This window comes from Cricetulus griseus, chromosome 2, assembly GCF_003668045.3.
Source record: "Cricetulus griseus strain 17A/GY chromosome 2, alternate assembly CriGri-PICRH-1.0, whole genome shotgun sequence".
Classification (NCBI taxonomy): Eukaryota; Metazoa; Chordata; class Mammalia; order Rodentia; family Cricetidae; genus Cricetulus; species Cricetulus griseus.
The window spans coordinates 129,711,527-129,734,526 of record NC_048595.1 but is presented as its reverse complement, the minus strand read 5'-3'; the positions used below and the strand labels follow the sequence as shown (position 1 = coordinate 129,734,526).

The following is a 23,000-nucleotide window of genomic DNA, read 5'->3' as shown; positions in this document are numbered from 1 at the left end:
GAGAGGGTGCCAGCGAAAGGCATTTTCTATAAAGATAAGTCTTATAAAATATATGTTTATGATAATTAAGACTGAGCTAACAGATGCGGAATCCTAGTCATTGGCCGAGCAGCATTTGAACCTAATAGAAGTCTCTCTGTGTATTAATTTGGGCCCTAACTCAGGCGGGCGGCTGGCATATAGTGTACACGTGGCGGTGGGGCTCAGTGGCTTTTGGCAGAAAGATTTATCATAACAGTCAGTCACTGTCTTTAGATGTGTACCCACTGGTGAGCCCACCAAGCTCCCCTGGATAGCTCCACAGTTGTAGTCATACAAATGGCATTTGTTAAACTCAATGAGTCACAAAACAAATAAAAAGGACACAGCATGGGGAAAGGACCTATGGGGAGACAGTGATTTTAGCAGGACTGGGAAGCAGGTAAGAGAGGATGGAGGACCCAGAGTAACCAGAATGCATTATGTGCACATGTGAAAAATCATCAAATAACAAATTAGTTAAAAAGTTAAATGTACGCTTTCACTTATCTTGAGAGTGTATGTAGATATAGATTGGCTAACTCAGATGAAAGAAATACATTTATGCTTTAAGAAACTGCCAGGTTGCTTTACAAAGTGGTTGTACCATTTTTTATAGCCACAAGCAAGGCAGCAATTCTTCAAAAATCAGTCTTTTCCTCACAGATCTTACCTGGTGAATGTGCTGTCAGTTATCTTATTACCGTTTTAATTTTCATTTCTCCAGTCGTCATGTGTCCATGTGTTGAATTTCCTTTTGCAGTGTGTGTGTGTGTGTGTGTGTGTGTGTGTGTGTGTGTGTGTGTGGGTGTGGTGTGTGTGGTGTGTATGGTGTGGGAGACGGAAGCCAGTGTCTAGTGGCCTAGTGCATGCCTGGCAAAGCACTCTACCATTGAGCTCCATCTAGACTCTGTGTGCTTACTTTCCATTTGGGTATCTCCTTTGGTAAAGTATCTGTTAAAGATTTTTGTATGACCTTTATTTAACTTGTATTCTGATTATATGTTCTTAGATATACAGTTGGATATACAATCCACAAATATTTTTTCCCAGGACTATATTTTTTTCTATTTCTTTATTTTTCAACATTTTTTAAATTTGAATTAGACACAGGATTGTTTTACATGACAATCCCAGTTCCTTTCTCCCTCCTGTCCTCCCCTACCCCCCCCCCAACTAAAACCCTATCTATCACATATCCTTTCTGCTCCCCCTGGATGGTGAGGCCTTCCATAGGGTGTCATCAGAGTCTATTGTATCTTTTGGGATAGGGCCTAGGCCCACCCCCATGGCATATAAGTTAGTCATCAATCTCATTATCAGGGGAGGGCATTTAAGGTAGCCTCTCCTCTGTTGCTTAGGTTGTTAGCTGGTGTCATCTTTTTATATCTCCAGACATTTCCCTAGTGCCTGATTTCTCTGTAAACCAAAAATGTCTCCCTCTATTATGGTATCTCCGTTCTTGTTATCATCTATTCTTCCCCTGACTCAATCTTTCTGCTCCATGATGCCTACAAAGGCTAGAAGATTACAAGTGATTGTGATCTGCTATTTGGGATCTGAGGATTGAACCTGGGTCTTCTAGAAGAGCAGCCAGTGCTCTTAACCTCTGAGCCAACTATCCAGCTCCACAATGTTTTTATTTTTAACTTTGATTTTAATTTCTTTTCCAAATTTTTCAGCTGTACTGAATTTTGCTTTATCCAAGCATTTTCTATTCTGAGTATTTTCATCTGCCATTTCCTCCCCTCTAATCTTTAGTATTAAGAACCACTGTGTCTTAAGCTTTCCTTGACCTTTCTTTGTTGCTCTGATAGATCCGTCCTGTTTTTATATTCACAGTAACTTTGTATCTGCTTCTATTATATACTTGATCACACAGTTAAGATTCTGAGATTGTACTTCTCTCTGTTCCTCAGTCCATGAGAACAGAAAGAAGGTCTCTAATTTTTTTTGTCCCCTTATTGTAAAACACGATGTTGGGAACACAGTGAATGTTCAATTAATTGCCTAATAGATGAGCAGAGCTGCAGTGGTGAGATTAGCACTCCAGGTCAGCAGGGCTTTACAGAGGCGGCGTGCTTGCTGCAGGGCCCTGACACCACAGCTGCACATTAGAATTAATCAAAAAGCTCCAAGAATCCTTCAGTGCTTAGACGCTAAGCAAATTAAACCAGAATCTCAAAGAATGCACCCTGAACATGAGTATATCTTAAAACTTACCATGATGATTTAAATATGTAAACCAAGTTGAGCAATAATTTTAATTTACTAGTTTTAATTTTATTTATTTAATTTGTATATGCTTGTGACACCATCTAACTAGGAAGTCCTGGGTGGCCTGGAAGTTTCTATGTGGAACAGATTGGACTCTTTCCATTCTAGAATCTCACTTCTTTTGTTCTCTGTCAATTACAGTTTTCTGGAAATTTTGTATAAATGGAATCATGTAATATGTAATCTATTGCTAAGGTGCATCCATGTTGTATGTATGCTTTCCTGTCTGTCTATTTTAATGCCAGTGCTATCCTGTTTTAATTACTATAGCTTTGAAGAATTTCAATACTGCTTTGGCTAATCAGGATCTTCTGTGGCTCTGTGTGAAGCTAGGTGTTGGTCTTTATATTTATATCTATATAGGTATGTATATCTGTTGAAAATACTATTGGATTTGGTAAGACTTAAGCTTTCTTTAGGTGTTTTTGGCATTTAAACAATGTTTTTCTTTCCTATTCACTAGTCTGGAGTATCTTTCTATTCACTTGTGCCTTTCATTTACGTTTTATAATTTTCAGTTTGTAAATCTTTCATCACTCTGATTTAATTTATTCTTGAGGATTTTACTAGTTTTGAGGATATTACAAGCAGTATTATTTTCCTTTTTGGTTTGGTCATTTTTGTTAGTGAGAATTTCAAGTGATTTTTGAATATTGATTTTGTATCCTGGAATTTTGCTAATGTTACCTCTAACATGTTTTCTTTTGTCTGTAATGACATTAGGGTTTTCTATATATGGAATCTTGATATGTACAAACAAGGATGGTTATACTTCATTCCTAGTTAGATTTTTTTGCATTTGGATGACTTGGATTCTTTTATTTTTCTAGAGTGATTTCTCATATTACTAATTTACATTCCCACCAAGACCATGAAGTGTTTTCTTTCTTCACATATTTGCCTATACTTTCTGTCTTTTGCCTGTTTGATAGTTCCAGAGTTTAACTAATACTTACCTACATCAAGTCTCCAGGAACCTGCCAATTACAATTCAGATATTTCTATCCTGGTGCTGCCCCCCACAGAGGTTTCTGCTTGTGGTTCTGCCCAGGTAGTTTTTTATTTTTTATTTTTTTTTATTAATTCAAACTAGGAACAAGCTTGTTTCACATGTCAATCCCTCCTCCCTCTCCTTCCACTCACCCCACCCCTCCTCCTCCACCCCCGACCTACCCCCTACCCCATCCACCCTCCACCCCCCAGGCAGGGTAGGGCACTCAACGGGCTGCCCAGGTAGTTTTGTGTGATGTCTCTGTTCATTTGTCTGTCTCTCCCATTTTCAGGCAGTATTTTGTCCTATGACTTTATCTGTTCTACAGATCTAGAAGAACCGTTGGATTTTCAGCCAAATTAGCCTTTTACTTACTGTTAGAGTGACAACTTTAAAGTGCCTTTAGAAACCCCTAGTAGGATTTCAGAAAAGGGGGGCATTTGAGATCTTTTTGGGGGGATTCTTCTGGAGGCTCCCAACCACCTGCTCTACAATATTCTCAAACACCGTACTTCTTATTCATAAGAGGTTTTAAAACAAATTCACCAGTGGTCCCTTCAACTGGGCATGCCCACTTAAGAATTCAATGCAGCCAAACATGGTTCACAAACATGCTTTATCCATCCTTATGGATACTCATATCTGGCTTCTCTTATTGATTCCCAGACAACCATATATGAATAAGAGTTTATGTGTGTGTCAATAGAACAAAAAGAAAAAATGTTGACTTCATGTTATTACATTATATTAAGAGAAACCTATCTGCATTCTTTTTTTGTTTTCTAAAGCTGAGTCTGTAAATATATGTGCTCTACCATGAATGCTTCCTGCACACAAAGTAAAGAGAGCAAACGCTAAGGATGTTTTGGGTGCTTCCTTAGTTTCACTTTCATTTTGTGCCTTATGGATAGAAAAGAAACAGTAGGCTATAAATGTATTTAATTGTGTTCTATAATACATGTTTGACACCAAACATGCAGAAGAGGTGCTAGGACAACATTAATGAGTGATATTCATAAATGTCAAGGGACCTGTTTTTTTCGGTGGTGAATTTTATTTCTTTATTTAAATGTTTTCATTCAATAAAGTTTGATCATATTCTTTCTTCTCCCTCAACTCCCCTAGATCCTCCCCACATCCTTTCCCATCCAACTCCTTGTTCTTACTTTCTATCTTTGAGTGCTGAATTATAAAAGATGTGTTGGCATTTTTAATGTTGTTCTATCTTGTATTCAATGATAATTGATCTTTTAAAATAAATTTTATGTAAATTAGAAACAATATTATTTGCATATCAATCCTAGTTCCCTCTCTCTCCCATCCTCCCATCCCCCATCCACTCCCCATGGAGGGTGAGACCTTCCACGAGGGATCTCAAAATCTGTCAAGTCATTTGAGGCAGGGCCTAGGCCCTCCCTTGTATATCTAGACTTAGAGAGTATCCCTTCATGAGAAATGGTCTCCCAAAGTCTGTTCGTGCATTAGGGATACATCCTGGTGATAACTGATATCTTGATTATGCATCCTGTCATAATAGGAAAACTTGGCAGTTATGGTGACCTATTTAAAAATCCTCATTTTGCTACTTTCCAATTTGACCCAAAACTTTTTGTCATCTGCAAAATGATGACATCTACCTGATGGTACACTAAAGATCAGTGAGGATTAGCAAGGATCTAACTAACCATATAGACCTTGCTTGGCTTGTCTGTGTGCTAGCTGGGTCAAATAGTGATTGGTGAAGTTAAGATAATCATCTATTAAAGTCCACATGTTGCCGCTCAATTTAGATAAGCCTGAACTGAAAGTGACTGGTGAAGAGATTCCCATGCTTTGAATAATAGAAAAATTCCAAGGTGATTTTATTGGTGTTGACTAAGACAATGTCAATTTTCATTCATGTTTTGTTATGATTCATTAACTAGAGGTACTTATCTGAATGAGCTTTTGGCATCTATGTCACACACATAAAAATGCCAGCATAAAGTGCAATCTGTTGATCATGATAAGGACTTTTCACTTGTTTGATAGGCAGTTGTACAAGCCTTCATAGGGTCTGAGAGTAGCACTGTTAGGCAGCTCCTTTGTTTTGAGTATCATGGAATTCACTTGTCTGAACTCAGATGGCTACTTCATTGTGCAGTTTAATCTGTGGCATATATAGTGTGATGACTGAATCATCTTCATGGGGGAATATGAGCATCACTTTACAGAAACATTAAGAATGTTTTCTCTTGGGCTGGAGAGATAGATCTGTGGTTAAGAGCATGTACTTTTTTGCAGAGAACTTGAGTTCAATTCCTAGCACCTCCAATTCTAGTTCCAGGAGACCTGATGTCTTCTCTGGCCTCTACAGGCACCTGTTATCTGCCCTCCCCATACACTTCCCCTTACACACATACACAACAAATATAACAAATCTTTTAAAGAAAAGTAACTTTCTTTTTTTAAAGAATGTTTTCTGTCCATCGGGGAAGATTTGAAAATTGTATTTTTCTCATTTTGTTTTGGGAATAATGAGGATTTTTATACTTGGAGTTGAATCAGGGTGAAAGATTTTATAATATAAATATACCTTTAATTATAAGGAAATTCCATTTTAAATCTTTTCTCTTTAGCAAATGTACCTAGGGAGACAAATGAAAAACACTAAACAACTACCTCATGGGATAATGAGAATCAATTAGAATTAGACACTGCACTCCACATAGAAGCATAGAGTGCCATGGGAATTTAAAATAATGAAAACATGGTGATTATAATGTTAATAACAATGAGCACTGTTTAACAATTATTTGAACTTAAGTAGACTGAGCTTTACTTATTGTTAGATAAGTATTAAAGAAACACATGAATATATGCAAACATATATGTAGTCAGAGATATTTTTTAACTTTATGAAACATTTGTACTAATGAAGTTGCAGATAAGCTGATGTTTTTATAAGTAAGTCATATTTTCTGGCATATCCCAATTACATAATTAGAAATATTTCTATTCAACAGTGTCAAAGGTCTCTATGTATTAACCAGTGAATGTAAACCAAGGACACAGTACTGAACCATTTATTCTGTTTTCCAGGGCACAGCTTTCAAACTATGACTTGTGATCCCATTTTGGTACAACATAGCTAAATGTGGGGGTTATGAAAAATTTTGAAACAGTAAAAGTTTCTGAATATGCAATGAAGGAAAATTAATTCCAATTATATAATGAATCTAAATTGTTTCTGACAGTCTATGCCTGAGTGGCAGCTCATGACTTCACCTTGGCCTTGGTTCTGAGTACATGACTTTTGCATTTTACACTATGTATGTTTCCACACACCACCAATAAGCACTCCCTGAAGCAGCTCAGCTCAGACTTGAGACCACACATATTATAAATTCCAGTGGGATCACTGTATATACTATTTTATGCTCTTATCAAAACAAAAGGGTTTAATTATGGAAACAATTAGATGAAGTCAGTATACTTATCTTTGTATTGTGCTCTATTAGAATGTTTGACTTTAGAGAGGATGTGGAGAAAGGGGAACACTCTTCCACTGCCAGTGGGAGAGCAAATTCATACAGACCCTTTGGAAATCAGTATGGTGGTTCCTCCAGAAAATGGGAATCAGTCTACCTCAAGATCCAGCAATATCACTCTTGTGCATATACCCAAAGGATGCTCAATCACACCACAAGGACACTTGCTCAACTATGTTCATAGAAGCATTATTTGTAATATCCAGAACCTGGAAACAACCTAGATGACCCTCAACTGAAGAATGGATAAAGAAAATAAGTTACATTTACACAATGAAGTATTTATTATTCAGCTGTAAAAAAACTAATGACATCATGAAATTTGAAGGCAAATGAATGAAACTAGAAAAAATCATTCTGAGTGAGGTAACTCAGACCCATAAAGACAAACATGGTATGTATTCACTCATAAGTGGATATTATGTGTAAAGCAAAGGATAACCAGACCACAATCCACAGTTCCAGAGAATCTAGGTAATAAGGAGGACCTTAAGAGGGACACATAGATCACCTTGGGAAGGAGAAATAGATGAGATTTCTTGGGTAAACAGGGGGGTGGTGGGGGTGGTAAAGGGGAAGGGATGGGGCATGAGAATATGAGGAGATGAGATGGTCCAGTTGGAGGGACAGAGTGGAACAGAAATAAAAGAGATATCTCCATAGAGGGATCTTTTGGGGTGAGGAAAAAACCTGGTGCTAGTGAAATTCCCAGGAATCCACAAGGATGATCCTAGCTAAGACCCCTAGCAATAGTGGAGAGGGTGCCTTAACTGACCTTCCCTTGTAATCAGATTGGTGAATACTCCTATTGTCATCATAGAACCTTCCTCCAGTAACTGATGGAAGCGGATGCAGAGAACCACATCCAGGCACCAGGCCAAGCCACAGGAGTCCAGTTGAAAAGAGGGAGGAGGGATTATATGAGCAGGGTGGGGGTAACGATCATGATGGGGAAACACACAGACAGTTGACCCAAACTTGTGGGGAGCTCATGGACTCTAGACTGACAAGCTTGGGGAGCCTTCATGGGACTGAACCAGGGTCTCTGCAGTTTTGTAGCCTGGTCTGTTTGTGGAACCTGTGGCCATGGGACCAGGATCCATCCCTAGTGCATGAGCTGGCTTTTTGAAACCCATTCCATTTGGTGGGATATCTGCCTTGTTCAACCTTGATGGTGGGGGTGGGGAGGGCTTGGTCCTGCCTCACCTGATTGTGCCAGGCTTTATTGACTCCTCATGGGAGGCCTTACCCTTTCTGAGGAGTGGATGGGGGTGGGTTGAGGGGAGGGAGGGATGAGATGGAGGAAGGGTGGGAAGAGGAACTGTGGTTGGTAAGTAAAATGAATAAAAAAATATAAAAAAACTTGCTGCAACAGTTGAGTTGCATTTTATAAAAAAGAAAACATTAAGTGAATGTTGGCTTTAGATTATTACAGAATTTTCAGCAACAACTGAGATAGTCCTAAATACAATTCTGTCATTTTGTACTATGCATGTACATGTATAGGCACATATATGTATATGTATTTGGGCAAAATGCCATCCTCAACATTTATGGCTCTAAAATTAAAGTATCAATCCACTGAGAAAAACTAAAAGGATGTTCTAGATCCTTGTACTAAATATTCTGCTAAGAATAATTCTTTCTGTAAAAATCAACAAGCACATCTATCACATTATTATACAAATATGCTGTAATTTTTAATGAATGACAAAATTATACACATACCAAAGAAATGCTTGCTGGAAATAAGTGTCTTTATGATTTCTGGTCAGTGTTTGATTTGTGCATCCATTTTATAAGTTGGGAAAATGTTAAGGAGCCCTTTGCTAGAAATTACTCCTTGGCTACAAACTCAGGAGTAGACAAGAACTTCAGCACAATGTTACATGTGCCATTAAAAGAAAGTGAATACTAAAGAGTATACACAAAGACATGAAAGCAGGGGTGAAGATTTGGCCAAGTACAAAGACAATGGTGGAAGCAGTGAAAATGGTAGTGTTCATGGTATTGGAGGAAACAACACACACCAAAGAACAGAGGCAAAAGGGAACACAGTATACTCATAGACCTGTACATTTTAATTATTGCTGAAAGATTTAAATGTGGAACAATTAAGAAACATTGATGGTGAGATATATTGTAGGAGTATATCTGTAACTTAGGGAATAACATGAATAAATCTGTAACTTAGGGAATTGGTGTTTGGTTGAAGGGCACACAAACCAGTTAAAGATGGCGCTGAGGGGAAGTCAGGAGGGCATCCTGAAATGTTTACAAAATAGGGTGATTGGTTGCCAAGATGGAACCAGATGAGGCCACTGTATGATCAGCTTGTGTTCACTAGGTAAAGCATAGGGTGCCTAGGCGCATGATAGGCTGACCTTTAAAACCATTGGTTGGCTGTTTTCCCACTCTGTGGTTTTTTGCTTTAAAAGATGCTTGCTGTGGGGCAATAAATGTGTTCCTGCTTGACTAGATTTACTGCTGCATCTGATTGTCTCTGGGATCCTCAGAGGTTGGGAAATGGATAAGTGGCACACTTATCTGTCCTAGGACCCAGCTCAACCTTCTGTGGTTGGGTTAAGACATGAATAAATCTATAACTTAGGGAATTGGTGTTTGGTGATATGCTGTTAACTATTCTTTGAAAGAAATGCTGTAAATACTGTACTATAAATACTTTCACATGTTTGACTTTATGCTCTTAATATTCAAATGAGAGGCTTGCAAAAAACCTTGGATATCCATGAATTGGCTCTTGAGTTTAGTGAGACTATGGATTTTATTCGAATCCTATGAAGTAGTACAGCTCCTCTGACATGGTGCCAGAGAACAAGGAAGTACACAGCCTCATTATCATTCTAATGGGGGAGGGGCAAGTACAGGTCTTCACTCAGCTTCCATGGAAACTGGATAGTAGTAGAAGGTCTTGTTATTACTGCCTGTGCTTTGGAATTCAGACTTCCAATTATCCTGCTTGACACCACTCAGGTTGGGGTGGGGGATGCTTTCTGTTTCTATGTATGCTCCTCTGACACCACTATAGATGGTGGTTATTGTCAAATATGGATGGGAACCCTCCCTTCCTGCACTGTGTTCTCTAATACTCCCGCATAAGGCAGACCTGTGACAACCAGGAGAAAGCACGTTCTATTTGCCTCTTCACCTTTGCTGGGAGGTTTGGGGCATGGTCATAGTTTTCTCTGTTATATATGGTTGGAGGCAGTTATCCTGTTTTGTTAGGCTACCACTCTGGGGAGACTTCAGTTAGAGATCTGACTTCCTTGTTGCCTACACCACTCAATTATTTCAAGTTATTGGCTTCTTTGGTACTTTAAATGTCAGATTCTACACATATTTTTACCTTTCACGAAAAGGTTACCTAGAAAGCCAACAAGTAGGAAATGCAGTTTTTAATTTTGAAATTTGAGAAAAAAATACCAAAAGTAAGTACAGTTCACAGATTTGTTCTTGGTAGTGGGGTTGTCCTGTCCACTGGCTGCTGCGGACAAAATTCAAGACGCATGAAAGGGTTAGGATCAACATTCAAAGCCTCCTTCGTCCTTGAAGGTTTGAGGCAAGCATCACATTATGCTCTGTGAATTTGCCTCTAACTTACAGTTTCCCCACTGAGTCCTGGGATTACAGACCCACATCGCTATGCATCATCAGAACTGGAGTTCTTACATTCTGAAAGCCGCAGTTTCAGGATGCCTTCTCCAGTGAAGAGCACTTTGGATGTGAAACACAGCAAGCTCCAGCATGGTCTCAGAATTCTTCCACACATAGTGTCTTCACGTCTGCTAGTCCCCTTAAGAAAAGATGTGAGTGTGTGTGCAGGAAGGAGAGGACCCGAGGAGGTCATTTACTGTACACATAGAATGCATATATTGAAGTAGCTTAGGTATCAGCTCAGAATTCTATCATCAGCTATAGATAAAAATGCTTGAATATTTAGCCCAAACAATTTTTGTATATTTTGGAAAGTTCTTAGGAAAAAGAAAGCATTGGCCATTATTCAGGCAAGATTTGTGGACCTGCTAATTTATAACATAAGGCAATTAAAATAGAAATTTTAAATTAAAATTTCAGGATAGCATACAAAGCAGTGGTTTTCATTTCATTTTGATATGCATCATAATCTGCTGTTTTACTGTTGCTTTTTCCTCACTGTCCTCCCCATGCTCCTCCAGCTACTCCCTTTGGTCTGGCTACTCCCTTTGGTCTGGCTACTCCCTTTTCTCTGGCTTACTTCCTTTCTTCCCCCACATACTTTCATGATATACAAATTACATTTTTCTTATTTTAGAGTTTTAAGAACAATTTGAAACTCAAGTAATGCAATACAAAATTTGCCCACATGTATTTTAATCTAATTCCACTATGCACTTGTCTATATAAAAGGAGTCATAATTATTCCTTGAGAAAAAAACATTCATTTTAGAAACATGTTGGTGCTGGGGAGAGCCTTAATAAGCAGGAGCAGCTCTGAAATGAATCCTGGAAATTGCAAAATGTATAATTCTACATGGTTTTATTATAGAGATAGGTCAATTGCATGTGACTCAAAAGCAAATATATTTTAGGAGGGGCCTCTCAATAAAGTTTTATATGGAAAAATGATACCAAAATACACAGTCTGAAAGGTTAACTAGTTCATCACTTGTCCCCATGTGAAGGTGAAAGGAAACAGGTATATATTGCTATAGGGAGGGAGTGATGAGGGAACTAAGCAGCGTAACTGGAAGTTTCTGGTACAAACTTGTTACTTAGCAGGGAATCACACAGATGAAATTTATTCATTATGTCTTCATCTACTCATGCTCTTGGCTAGTTTCACTGGGGGCTTCAGTAACAACAAAGACCAATGTAATGTTTGTTCCCAAGTACTGCTTTCATTAACGTTGCTGGGTGTGAACAGTAAATAGTGAAGGGGAAATCATTTTTCTTTGTAGCTTCCAGAAAGTGCAAACTGAGGGAATTATGAAATAGAAATTATTTTCTTTTAAAGACATGTTGCATATTATTCCTGGGGAGATTTTCATTTGTGGGTTAATGGCTAAGGATTCAATTTTTTAAATATTTATTTACATTCAAACTGAGTCACATACTTTTTGCAACAGTTCATGCAGATGAAAGTGAAATGACCAGAGCCATACTGTTGACTAATAAGAAAGACAAGATTAAAAATACAAGAGACAATTTATACTTGGTGAGGGCTAGAATGAACATCTACCCACATGTTTAATGTATATAAAATCTGAGTCAAAATTAATTCCTTTGGCTTAAACTTGATGTGCAAATTTGATACTTGTGTTTCTTTAAACCTTGAGCTTAAGTTCCTTCTTTGTATCAGATCCCAGATCTTTGTAAGAGCTACTGTTAGCTAGTCAGAATTCAGCACACGGAGAGGAGAAGTAAGAGATGGCTTTTGCAGCACCAAAAGAGTGATATTCGACATGTGTGAACGTAGATTCATAGGGTGAAAGCAGGTGAATGTAGGTTCATAGTACGACATAGACATGCAACAATGATGCTTTCTACATTTGCACAACATTAAGACGCATCAGCTCTCCTGTGCCACTCAGCTGCCTTAAACTAAAAGCACCATGTTGTTTTCTTTGTTCACTCATTTTTGTTTTTTTGTGTCTTGTAAACCATTTTAGTGAAAGCTGTGTTTCTAAGGTGGAGAAATGTAGACCTGATGCCCGGATTTTTATTTCCATGACACCCAAATTCATGGTATGTTCTCAAATATTTCTCTTATCCTGCCATGTTGTTTTCCTTGCCTACAGGGAGAAGTGGCCCTTTTTTTTTGTGTAAGGAGCAAGCTTGTTCAACTTTAGGAAGTACATACAGAAAGTCCAGAGGGGAATGCACACTGTTTCAACTTGTTAAATTGAGCAAGAGGCTACTTCAAAAGAGTTAACAAAAAAAGAAGGACCCCATGGCCTAGGTCTTGAAATGGCCCTGCCCTGTGGGACCAGCCTGGCAGGGAAGCGTAAGAGGTGGAATCTCTCCCACCTTGCACACCAGAAGCTGGGTTTCAGCAAAGGTATCTATCGATCACCTCAATGGTTGGAAGCCCAGCGGTATTTGAACTCACATATTAGACCCCAAAGTCCAAAGACTACTTAGATTCTTAAAAATTCATTTTGTTCTGACAAATTGTGTCAAAAGTTACCTGTGTTCAATTTCCTTAGGATACAATGAATGAAAGAAGTGAAGGGTGAATGGGGAAGTCTTAGGTTTGTTATTTTCTGGGCACACAACCATCCAAGCTGCATCAACTTCCCTACCTATAAATGCTCAGTTCTGGCATCATTGATGAGCTTGTTAATGGAGGCTCTTCTTTACCTTTTGTTATTGACTATTAAAAGTACAGTATTCAGTCTTCCCTCTCTAATTCCATCACCCTGAAACATCTGTACCGACTGGAGCTTTGATGACAAGCATTGAGGCAGAGGGATAAACAAGTCAGTCCCCCACATCTAAGTAGTTGTATTCTGATGGGAAAAAAAGAAAATCTCCAAAAGCTTTCAGATTTATACAAGTTGATGTCCTTGAATGTTAACTGAATATTTCCAGGAGACAGAAATTCTTTTTTCTCCACAAAGCCCAACTTTGTTCTTTTTTGACCTTTATCCGTATTCCAGCATTTAATGACCTTCATTTAAAATGAAATTTTCCTTGTAAATAGAAACTAAGCTGCTTTTTGCCTGTTCATGCTCCACTAGAGAGAAGAAACACACAGATGTGATTTTCTACTGCAAAACTGGAGTCTTACCCCACTGCTCAGCAAAGAACAGATTTCTCCAACTTTTACAATACTTGGTGTTATTTCACTGTTGTAATACAATGTAGGGCAAAGGGTGTTTGGAAAAAAAATTCAAACTTCACAACTGTTGAGAAAAAAATCATTTGGTAGACTACCATCTTTGAATTTTTAATCATTTTGTTTAAGCTCCATGCAAGCTAAAAACTGGTAATTTTCAGTGACCCTTCTCAACAGCAATGCAAGTTAGCAGGTAAAAACATTAACCTGAGATTTCATAGATATGGGGAAATTAAAATTTCTTTCATTGTTGAACACCAGGGAGAATACTGGAGACAATAGGAAGCTGGGATATTATGGAATACTATTCTTTCTTTCAAATTCAAAACCAACAAATATGCTCATTGCACCGAGTGGAGGTTCAGAAATGCTTATGCTTCCAGTGCACTGATGGCCTGGGTAGATGGAAGTGATTGGAATCCAGAAGATAACCATGCTGTTAAACCATTCATTCAAACTCCCCTCTTTTCCTGTTAAATGGTTGTGACTTTTGAGCAACAATTATTATAAAAACAAAACAAAACAAAAAGTACAAGTAAAAACAACTAAATATGGAGAAGTTTTATTTAGATTTTATTTGATCTTTGGATGTTCCCAAAGGTCAAAATTAGTTCAATCTTCCTTTTAGTTCCTTAGCAAAGATGAAGATGGGAGATAAGTGTTCATTCCACAACACTGTTTCCTGCCGAGGAACTGAGTCGGCTATAGCCAGGCAGTCCTGTCCAGCTCACCATGACTATTCTGAATTTGAAACAACTACCTGACATCAAAATGGGGTTTCATTCTTACATTTCTTTTGTCACCATAGAGAATTAAAAAGATAATTTGTATTCATATTTTAGATTCTGGTCTGCTTCTAGTTAACAAGGATTAACTAGATTCCACTGTCTGAATTGCACTGTCTGCACTGGTTTTTAAAACAGAGTTATTCATATATAACATCCAAAATGGGTCCAAAGATAAAGTGAATCCACATTGCCTACAGTATGTACACTTAAGAGACAAGGCTGAGTATTGTGGAGATAGACCAGAAGAGAGGCAAGCCTGGCTTGGGGCTTACTTAATGCTCCAGTCAATGTTTTTTACCTTTATGACTTTGGAAAAGTGACGCCAGTGTTTTTATGCTTGTGACCTTATTTGTAGTATGGGAGAAGTAAGATCTAATTTGGCTGCTGCATGATTTAAATTGGAAGGAGCATGTGCTCCAACTGGCATTCTTTTCTGGTTATCCCGTCACCTTTGTCATTAATGACTAACCTAACATTTATTGGGTGGTTCTAGTCCTATGCAGCACTTCTCAACACACCCAGTACAACTGTGAGGTGTCTAGACACTTAACCAAAGATAAAGAACTTTGACAGCAAAAATGCCCCAGTGCTTGTTTGCTTTTGTTTTTAAAATCAAATAACTGTTTAACCTCCATTTTCATTCAATTGGATGGTGTCGTACCATTAAATCAGAATGATAAATAGGCCCTTTGGCTATGCAGTAGAGGTAGATGTTTGCTTATAAAACTTATATTAAAACTTTGGGTTACTCCCCAAATTAGTTTACTAAATAGAGGGAAGGCATAAATAATAATCTGTTTATACAACTTGTTTATCATGTAAAATGAATTTGTAGTTCTACAGCTTTTACATAAAATACCCCACCCTGCATATTAGCTCTCAGAGAATCTGTTTTAACTAAACATTCATTACATTTTCTACACAAACCTTGTTTTTGAGCCTACTGTGATGAAACTTGTTAATTTCAGTGGTAATTACACAGCTATAAACTTTTAGGACTGTACATACTACATATTTACAGTGCTATTTTCATGAATGACTACACTTAGAGGGGTAAATACGATTGAAACATAAAAAAGCATTTTCACTGCTAGGCAGGGAACACCCACTTGATCATGCTGTGTCTTGAGTAACACACATCTAGTCACAGGTATTCCTTTGTGCCAGGAAAATATTCTATGTGTTTTGTTTATCTATAATCTCACCATATACAACATTAAAGTGTAGTGAAAATATTTTAGTGTTTTGATGATGGCAGTTTTGCACAGACTTAGAAAGACAACATATCCAGTTGGTAAAAACTATGTTCTTTTATTCATGCTATTGACTATCTTTAAAGAAAGAAGATGCCCACCATCTTTTGGTCAATGCAATGAAAAGTCAGATCCTCTTGAGCTTAAAAAATGACACCCCCAGCTAACTAGAAATTACAAATAAGCAAATAAATTGCTGCATCCATATTAGCTGAAATGTTTAATATTATGACCACTCACTGTGTACAGGACACTGTTACCAATCTTATATTAATTTCCTCTGAGTTTTTTTTCATAAACCTTCAAAAAGGGAGGAAAAATAACCTTGGCTTTTAAAAATTCTGTGTATTTAGTATCTTGCTAAGTATTGCCAGGGATCTTGGAGTTATTGGTATTATTCTGTGAGTAGCATTGTTTCTTAAAAACCATTAAAACTCAACTACATGTGGATTTAATATAAAATATGTACTTTACTCCTTCAAATAGCAACTGTATTCATGAACTCTAAACAATAACCCTCTCTTGGTGGAGGAGTCTGGAGATGATGTTCAGAAAAGACACCTTGGTAGGATCAACATAGTAAAAATGGCAATCTTGACAAAAGCAATCTACAGATTCAATGAAATCCCCATTAAAAATCCCAACACAATTCTTCACAGACCTTGAAAGAACAATTCTCAACTTTATATGGAGAAACAAAAGACCCAGGAGAGCCAAAACAACATGGTACAATAAAGGAACTTTTGGAGGCATCACCATCCCTGACTTCAAGCTCTATTACAGAGCTATAGTCCTGAAAACAACTTGGTATTGGCACAAAAATAGACAGTAGATCAATGGAATAGAGTTGAAAACTCTGATATTAACCACACACCTATGAACACCTAATTTTTGATAAACAATCCAAATTTATAAGACGGAATAAAGAGAATATCTTCAACAAATGGTGGTGGCATAACTGGTTGCTGGCATGTAGAAGACTGCAGATAGATCCAAGTCTATTGCCATGCACAAAACTTAATTCCAAATGGATCAAAGATCTCAGCATAAATCCAGCCACAATTAACCTATTAGAAGACAAAGTGGGAAATACCCTTGAATTAACTGGTACAGGAGACTGCTTCCTGAACATTACACCAGTAGCACAGACACTGAGATCAACAATTAATAAATGGGACCTCCTGAAACTGAGAAGCTTCTGTAAGGCAAAGGACACAGTCAGCAAGACAAAGTAGCAGCCCACAGACTGGGAAAAGATATTCACCAACCCCACATCTGACAGAGGGCTGGTCTCCAAAATATACAAAGAACTCAAGAATCCAGTCTCCAAAACACCAAATAATCCAATTAAAAAGTGGGGTACAGAACTAAATAGACAATTCTCAATAGAGGAATCTAAAATGGCTGAAAGACACATAAGAAAGTGTTCAACATCCTTAGCCATCAGGGAAATGCAAATCAAAACAACTCTGAGATACCATCTTACTCCTGTCAGAATGGCCAAAATCAAAAACACCAATGACAGTTTATGCTGGAGAGGATGTGGAGAAAGGGGAACACTCCTCCACTGCTGGTGGGAGTGCCAACTTGTACAGCCACTTTGGAAATCAGTATGGCAACTCCTCAAGAAATTGGAATCAGTCTACCACAAGATCCAGCAATTCCACTCTTAGGTGTATACCCAAAAGAAGCACATTCATACAACAAGGACATCTGTTCAACAATGCTCACAGCAGCACTATTTGTAATAGCCAGAAACTGGAAGCATCCTATATGCTCCTCAACTGAAGAATGGATAGAAATTGTGATACATTTACACAATGGAGTAATGGAGTACTCAGCAGAAAAAAAAAATGGAATCTTGAAATTTGCAGGAAAATGGATGGAACTCGAAGAAACCATTTTGAGCGAGGTAACCCAATCACAAAAAGACAAACATGATATGTACTCACTCATATGTGGATTTTAGACATAGAGTAAAGGATTACCAGCTTACAATCCACACTGCCAAAGAAGCTAGTAAACAAGGAGGACTCTAATAGAGACATACATGGTCTGCTGTTGAAGGGGAAAGGGCTAATGTCTCTTGAGCAAATTGGGAGCATGGGAGGAGTGGGGAGGGAGCTAGGAAAATGAGAAGGGGAGAAGGGGAGGGGTGAGGAGAACATGAGTGAGCAGAAGGGTTGCGTCGGGGAAAGAATAGAAGAAAACATGAAAGGAGATACCATAATAGAGGGAGATATTTTTGGTTTACAGAGAAATCAGGCACTAGGGAAATGTCTGGAGATACAAAAAGATGACACCAACTAACAATCTAAGCAACAGAGGAGAGGCTACCTTAAATGCCCTCCCCTGATAATGAGATTGATGACTGTCTTATATGCCATCCTTAGCCTTCATCAAGCAGCTTGTGGAAGTAGAAGCAGAGATCCACAGCTAATCACTGAACTTAACTGGAATTCAGTTGCAGAGAAGAACGAGTGATGACCAAAGAGTTCTAGACCAGGCTGGTGAAAACCACAGAAACAGCTGACCTGAACATTGGGGAGCTCTTGGTCCCCAGACTGATAGCTGGGATACTAGCATGGAACTGATCCAGATCCCAGGAACATGGGTTTCAGTGAGGAAACCTCAGAAATCTACAGGATCTCCTGTAGATTCAGTACTTATCCCTAGCATAGGTGTGAAATTAGGGAGCCCATTTCACATAGAGGAATACTCCCTGAGCCAAGACACTCAGGGGTGGGCCTAGGCCCTATCCCAAAGGATACAATAGACTCTGATGACACCCTATGGAAGACCTCACCATCCAGGGGGAGCAGAAAGGATATGTGATAGGTAGGATTCTAGTTAGGGAGGTGGTAGGGGAGGAAGGGAGGGAGAAGGAATTGGGATTGTCATGTAAAACAATCTTGTTTCTAATTCAAATAAAAATGTGCAAACAAAAAAAGAAAGAGGTAAGATATAGTATGCCCTAAGAAAGGAGATTCAGTCAGAAATCATTTTATTCTAGTACTTTAATAAAACTGTTTATCAGCAATAAGAAAAGAAAACAAAAGACACCTTGGAAAGGGAAGGAGAAGAAAGATGAGCTGGAGATTATAGCCAATAAAATAAGCCATACTCAGAACAACAATTATTGCGTGTTCTCTTATTTAAAAAATGAAATAGTGGGTGGTGGTCCATGCCTTTAACCTCAACACTCAGAAGGCAGAGATAGGTGCATCTCTGTGAGCTCAAGGCCAACCTGGTCTACAGAGTGAGTTCCAGGACAGGCTCCAAAGCTAAAGGGAAACCCTGTCATGAAAAACAAAACAAAATAAAGCAAAAGTAAAAAAAAAGAAGTTTGGTACTAGGTAAGCAAAAAGAATTAGGTATGGGGAAAAGAAAAAGGTTGGTAAGAGAGGAGAGAAGCTGGGGTGTATAAACCATGATATGCACATGTGTGGAAATGTCACAGAGAAACACCTTCTTGTGCACAGTTAACATGCTAGGAATTATGACTGAAGAGCATTTAGGACATATAATAGCAGTGATTGATCTTTCAGAGACCTAATTTCATGCTTTTCCCCAAGTACATTCCATTTAATGTTCTTTGCTGTGACACTTCAGTAAACATCTTTGCCCACACCTTTGCCCCATTATTTCGTTAAGGTTTTCCTAGAAAAAGAAAATCACTGGCCCTGACATGCTGTAAGTCTGAAAGACATTTCTGAGAATTTTCAAACTTTATTTTCATAAAAGTATACCAGGGTTTATTTTCTTACATCTTTATTAGCAAGTTACATTTTAACATTTCTAAAACTGGGCTGCGGATATAGCTCAGTTGGTAGACTACTTGCCTGGCATCCACGGTGCTCTGGATTCAGCCACAACATCATATAAACCAGGCATGGTGGCACACCCCAGTGATCCCCAAACTCAGTGGGGCAATGAAAGTAAGAAGTTCAAGGGCATCTTTAGCTACTATCAAGTTGGAGGACAGCATAGGCTAGAGACACTTTCTAAAAACCAAACCAAAGAAAAGCATCTCACCCCAAAAAACTTTTAAAAATGTTGCCAGTTGGTTAGGTTGATAGATAATAGAACATTTTACCATCTTCTGTTACCTTTATAATATTAATGAACATTTGTTTGTATTTTTATTTCATAAAGTATTTATCCTTAACCTTTGTCTATTTTTGATTATAGTTTGTAGATTGTTACCCAAGAAATAGTAACTTGGCTTTTGTCAGCATAGAAGTGGTAGTGTTACTTATGAAAATAACTCTTATGTTAAAACTTTAAATATTAATGTATCTGGATTTTGGGTAAGGAGCAAAAAACATATTTTTCCCTAAATGACTAGCCAGCTGTGCTTAAACCATTACATTTAACCTGTTTGTTTCTCTATTGCCTTGGGATGCCATGTTTATAACATGGAAGGCTTTTTTTTTATATTTGTGGGCTTTTATCTTAATTTTTATCTATGCCAGTGACACATATTTTTAATCACTGTAACCTGTGATCAACCTTACTGACCAGAAGAACAAATTTCCCCTTACTGTATCTTGGTCATCTTCACATTTTTCTTTAATTTTAATATTTTTTAACATTTGTTTTAAAAGTTTGTGCATGCACATGTGTTTGTGTGTGTGTGTGTGTGTGTGTGTGTGTGTGTGTGTGTGCACATGCATGTGCAAGCACACCGGAGCTTAAAAGAGAACTTCCTTGTTTTCAGTTCTTTCTTTCCACCCTGGCTTTCTGGGGATTGAACTCAGGTCCTCAGACTTGGCAACAACTTTCCCTGGCAAGCCACCTCTCTGGATCCTTGAATATGTTCTTTCTTATGACTTTAACAACTAGTTTGTAAAATCTCATATCTCTCATTATTTATATAAGGAATTTAATTACCAGTGAATTACATTTGAAAATTAATTGTGCAAACTCGGCATCTTACAACTATGATGAGTTTTCCTTTCACGAACCTGGCATAATGAATGTGAAGGAGAGCAGGGAGGTGGGATGAGATGGTTTGGAGGGAGGAAAGAGAAGGGAGAAATGAAATGAAAATACAACCTTAAAAGTAAACAAATAAGAGAAAAGAAGCTGGCATATTATGCACTTTAGTTAGGAAGTCTTTTCAGAACCTTCAGCAAGCCTTCCCAGTTTCTTTACAGATGTTTTATATTTTATTCAGCTTATCTTTAGGAATAATATAGTCTTATTGTAAGAACACTGTGAATAGGGCTGTTCCCCTTCAGCATGTGTTTCCTTCTTTGAATTGTCTTGAAGTCTTTAGTGTGGTTGGATGATAGAAAGAGCTCTGTGAGACTAGTCTCTTCTGCGTAGTAACTGTATCAAGCTTGCTTTGTGCTGCCCAAGTGTTGTATTCCATGATTTTTCTCTCTGTTGTCTATCATATTCAGAGGGAAATAAGTGAAAATTCCTATGTTCATGGTTTCATTTCTTTTTTTTATTATTCTATTCCATATTGACATTTTGTTTTCTAACGCTTATCATTTTTACAAAACAGAACAAAACAAAAAGCAAGTACTAAGCCCAGCAAAGTTTGCACAACCTTTGGCTTTCACACGTAAGCCCATGGTTATGACACCAATATCTTATGCAAATACTAACCACAGCTGACTTCATCAATGACCACAGGCATTCAGGGGTTTTGTTTGAGAAGTGACTTTATAACAATAACTTTTTATTATAACAATTGTTTTCCGAGAAGTGATTTGATCTGTTTGATGAAGTAAAATTGCTTCACCGTCTGGCATTTTGTTTTTTAAAAAGCACCGAGATGAGACACACCACACTAGTAGTTGTTTTAATTGTGGGTGGCTGGGCGGCGTTGCTCAGCTTCATTTTTTGTGTTATACATATGAAATGGCACAAGGTACTGGTATTGTCAGCACACCTGTTATCTGACACTCGTGGTTTTTAGGAAGTCTTCTGTTTATTCCCCTGAGTTTTCTCAAAGTTAGTTGGAATTTTTTTTTCTGTAGACACTTTTTTAAAAAAAATTAATCATAAAGGGTGGCAATTGGCTCATTTTCATGTATATTTATAATGTACTTTGATCTGATCACATTTCCTCCCCACTCCCTGTTCCCCTGCCCTACTCCCTTTTACCCCTCTCACTATTCACTTATGTTCCATACCAAAACGCAACTCTTACTGCAAAGGGATGAGCAGTAGTTTATTCTGGAGCCAGATATGAATGACCATGGCCTGGGATCACAGATTTAGGTTGTTCCAAATTCTAAGTTCCCATGTGAAAGCAGTTTCTTGAAATCCCTTGTAATTTCAAAATAAAGAAATTCATTATCCGAGATACTTTTCCATATTGGCAGAGATACCATTAATGTGGGTGACATAGAGGAAGACTCCGCTACAGATGTTATATACTGTCTGCATTTTCAGTGGCTTGATTGTTGGAAAGTTAATACATTCCAACTTTTTTTTACCTGTTGGAAACATGATCTTAGGTTCTACAAATAAGTGGGCAAGCAATGACCATGTAGAGGATAAAGATAGCCAAAGATAAATTGTAATCAGGGTCTGAACCTGCAGCTTTTCAGACTCTCCACAATCATTCAAGTTTTAATCAGTTCATCAGCCTCACAGAGGACTCCAGTCTGAAGATACAGCTGCCTTCTGGGAACTTTTCCTTCTACTTCTCACCTTGTCTGTAAAGATATTGTTTTATGTACCTGTAAATTCTAGGACACACAAGTGAGGGAAAACATGATAATTTTTTTTTCTGAGACTGACTTAATTTTTTAATGTATTTGTCTCTATTTGCATCAGTTTTCTTACAAACAAGATAACATTATTCTTCTTTATGGCCATAGAAAGTTTCACTGTGAGCATAATCCCAATTTTCTAATGCATGCCTCTATTAATGGACACCAAGCTTGGCTTCATGACTTAACAATTGTAAATAGCACTCCAACACTCAGGAATAGCTCTACCACTGACAAGTAGGACTTCATGAAATTAAAAGATTCTAAACAGCAAAGGAAACAACCAAGGGAAGAGACAGCTAAAGAATGGAAGAAAAGCTTTGCTAGCTATTATACACTTGACAAGGTCTAACATCTAGAATGTACAAATAATTAAAAAAGCTAAACATTGACTCAGTCAGCAATTGGCCAATGAAATGATGAGACAATTGCCAAATGGCCACTCAACACATGAGAAGATGTTTAAAAGCACTGACCATTGCAGGAAGAAGAAAGCACATAAGCAAATGAAAACAATGTTGTTGAAAATGTGGACAAAAAGAACCTGTATACATTGCTCAGGAAGTGTGCT

General features: G+C 37.9%; 2 long non-coding RNA genes across 2 annotated transcripts in view; both read left to right on the top strand.

Annotated features, from left to right (window-relative positions):
- Positions 1 to 148: 148 nt before the first annotated feature.
- The window catches only part of LOC113834421, a 59,592-nt gene continuing 36,740 nt past the window's right edge, over positions 149 to 23,000 (top strand). Inside the window, exon 1 of the long non-coding RNA XR_004768296.1 lies at positions 149 to 421. This is a non-coding gene — a long non-coding RNA (uncharacterized LOC113834421). The remainder of the gene's footprint in view (positions 422 to 23,000) is intronic.
- On the top strand, positions 8,127 to 14,488 carry LOC113834422. Its single transcript, XR_003482936.2, has 2 exons — positions 8,127 to 12,561; positions 13,557 to 14,488. It is a non-coding gene; the product is annotated as an uncharacterized LOC113834422 (long non-coding RNA).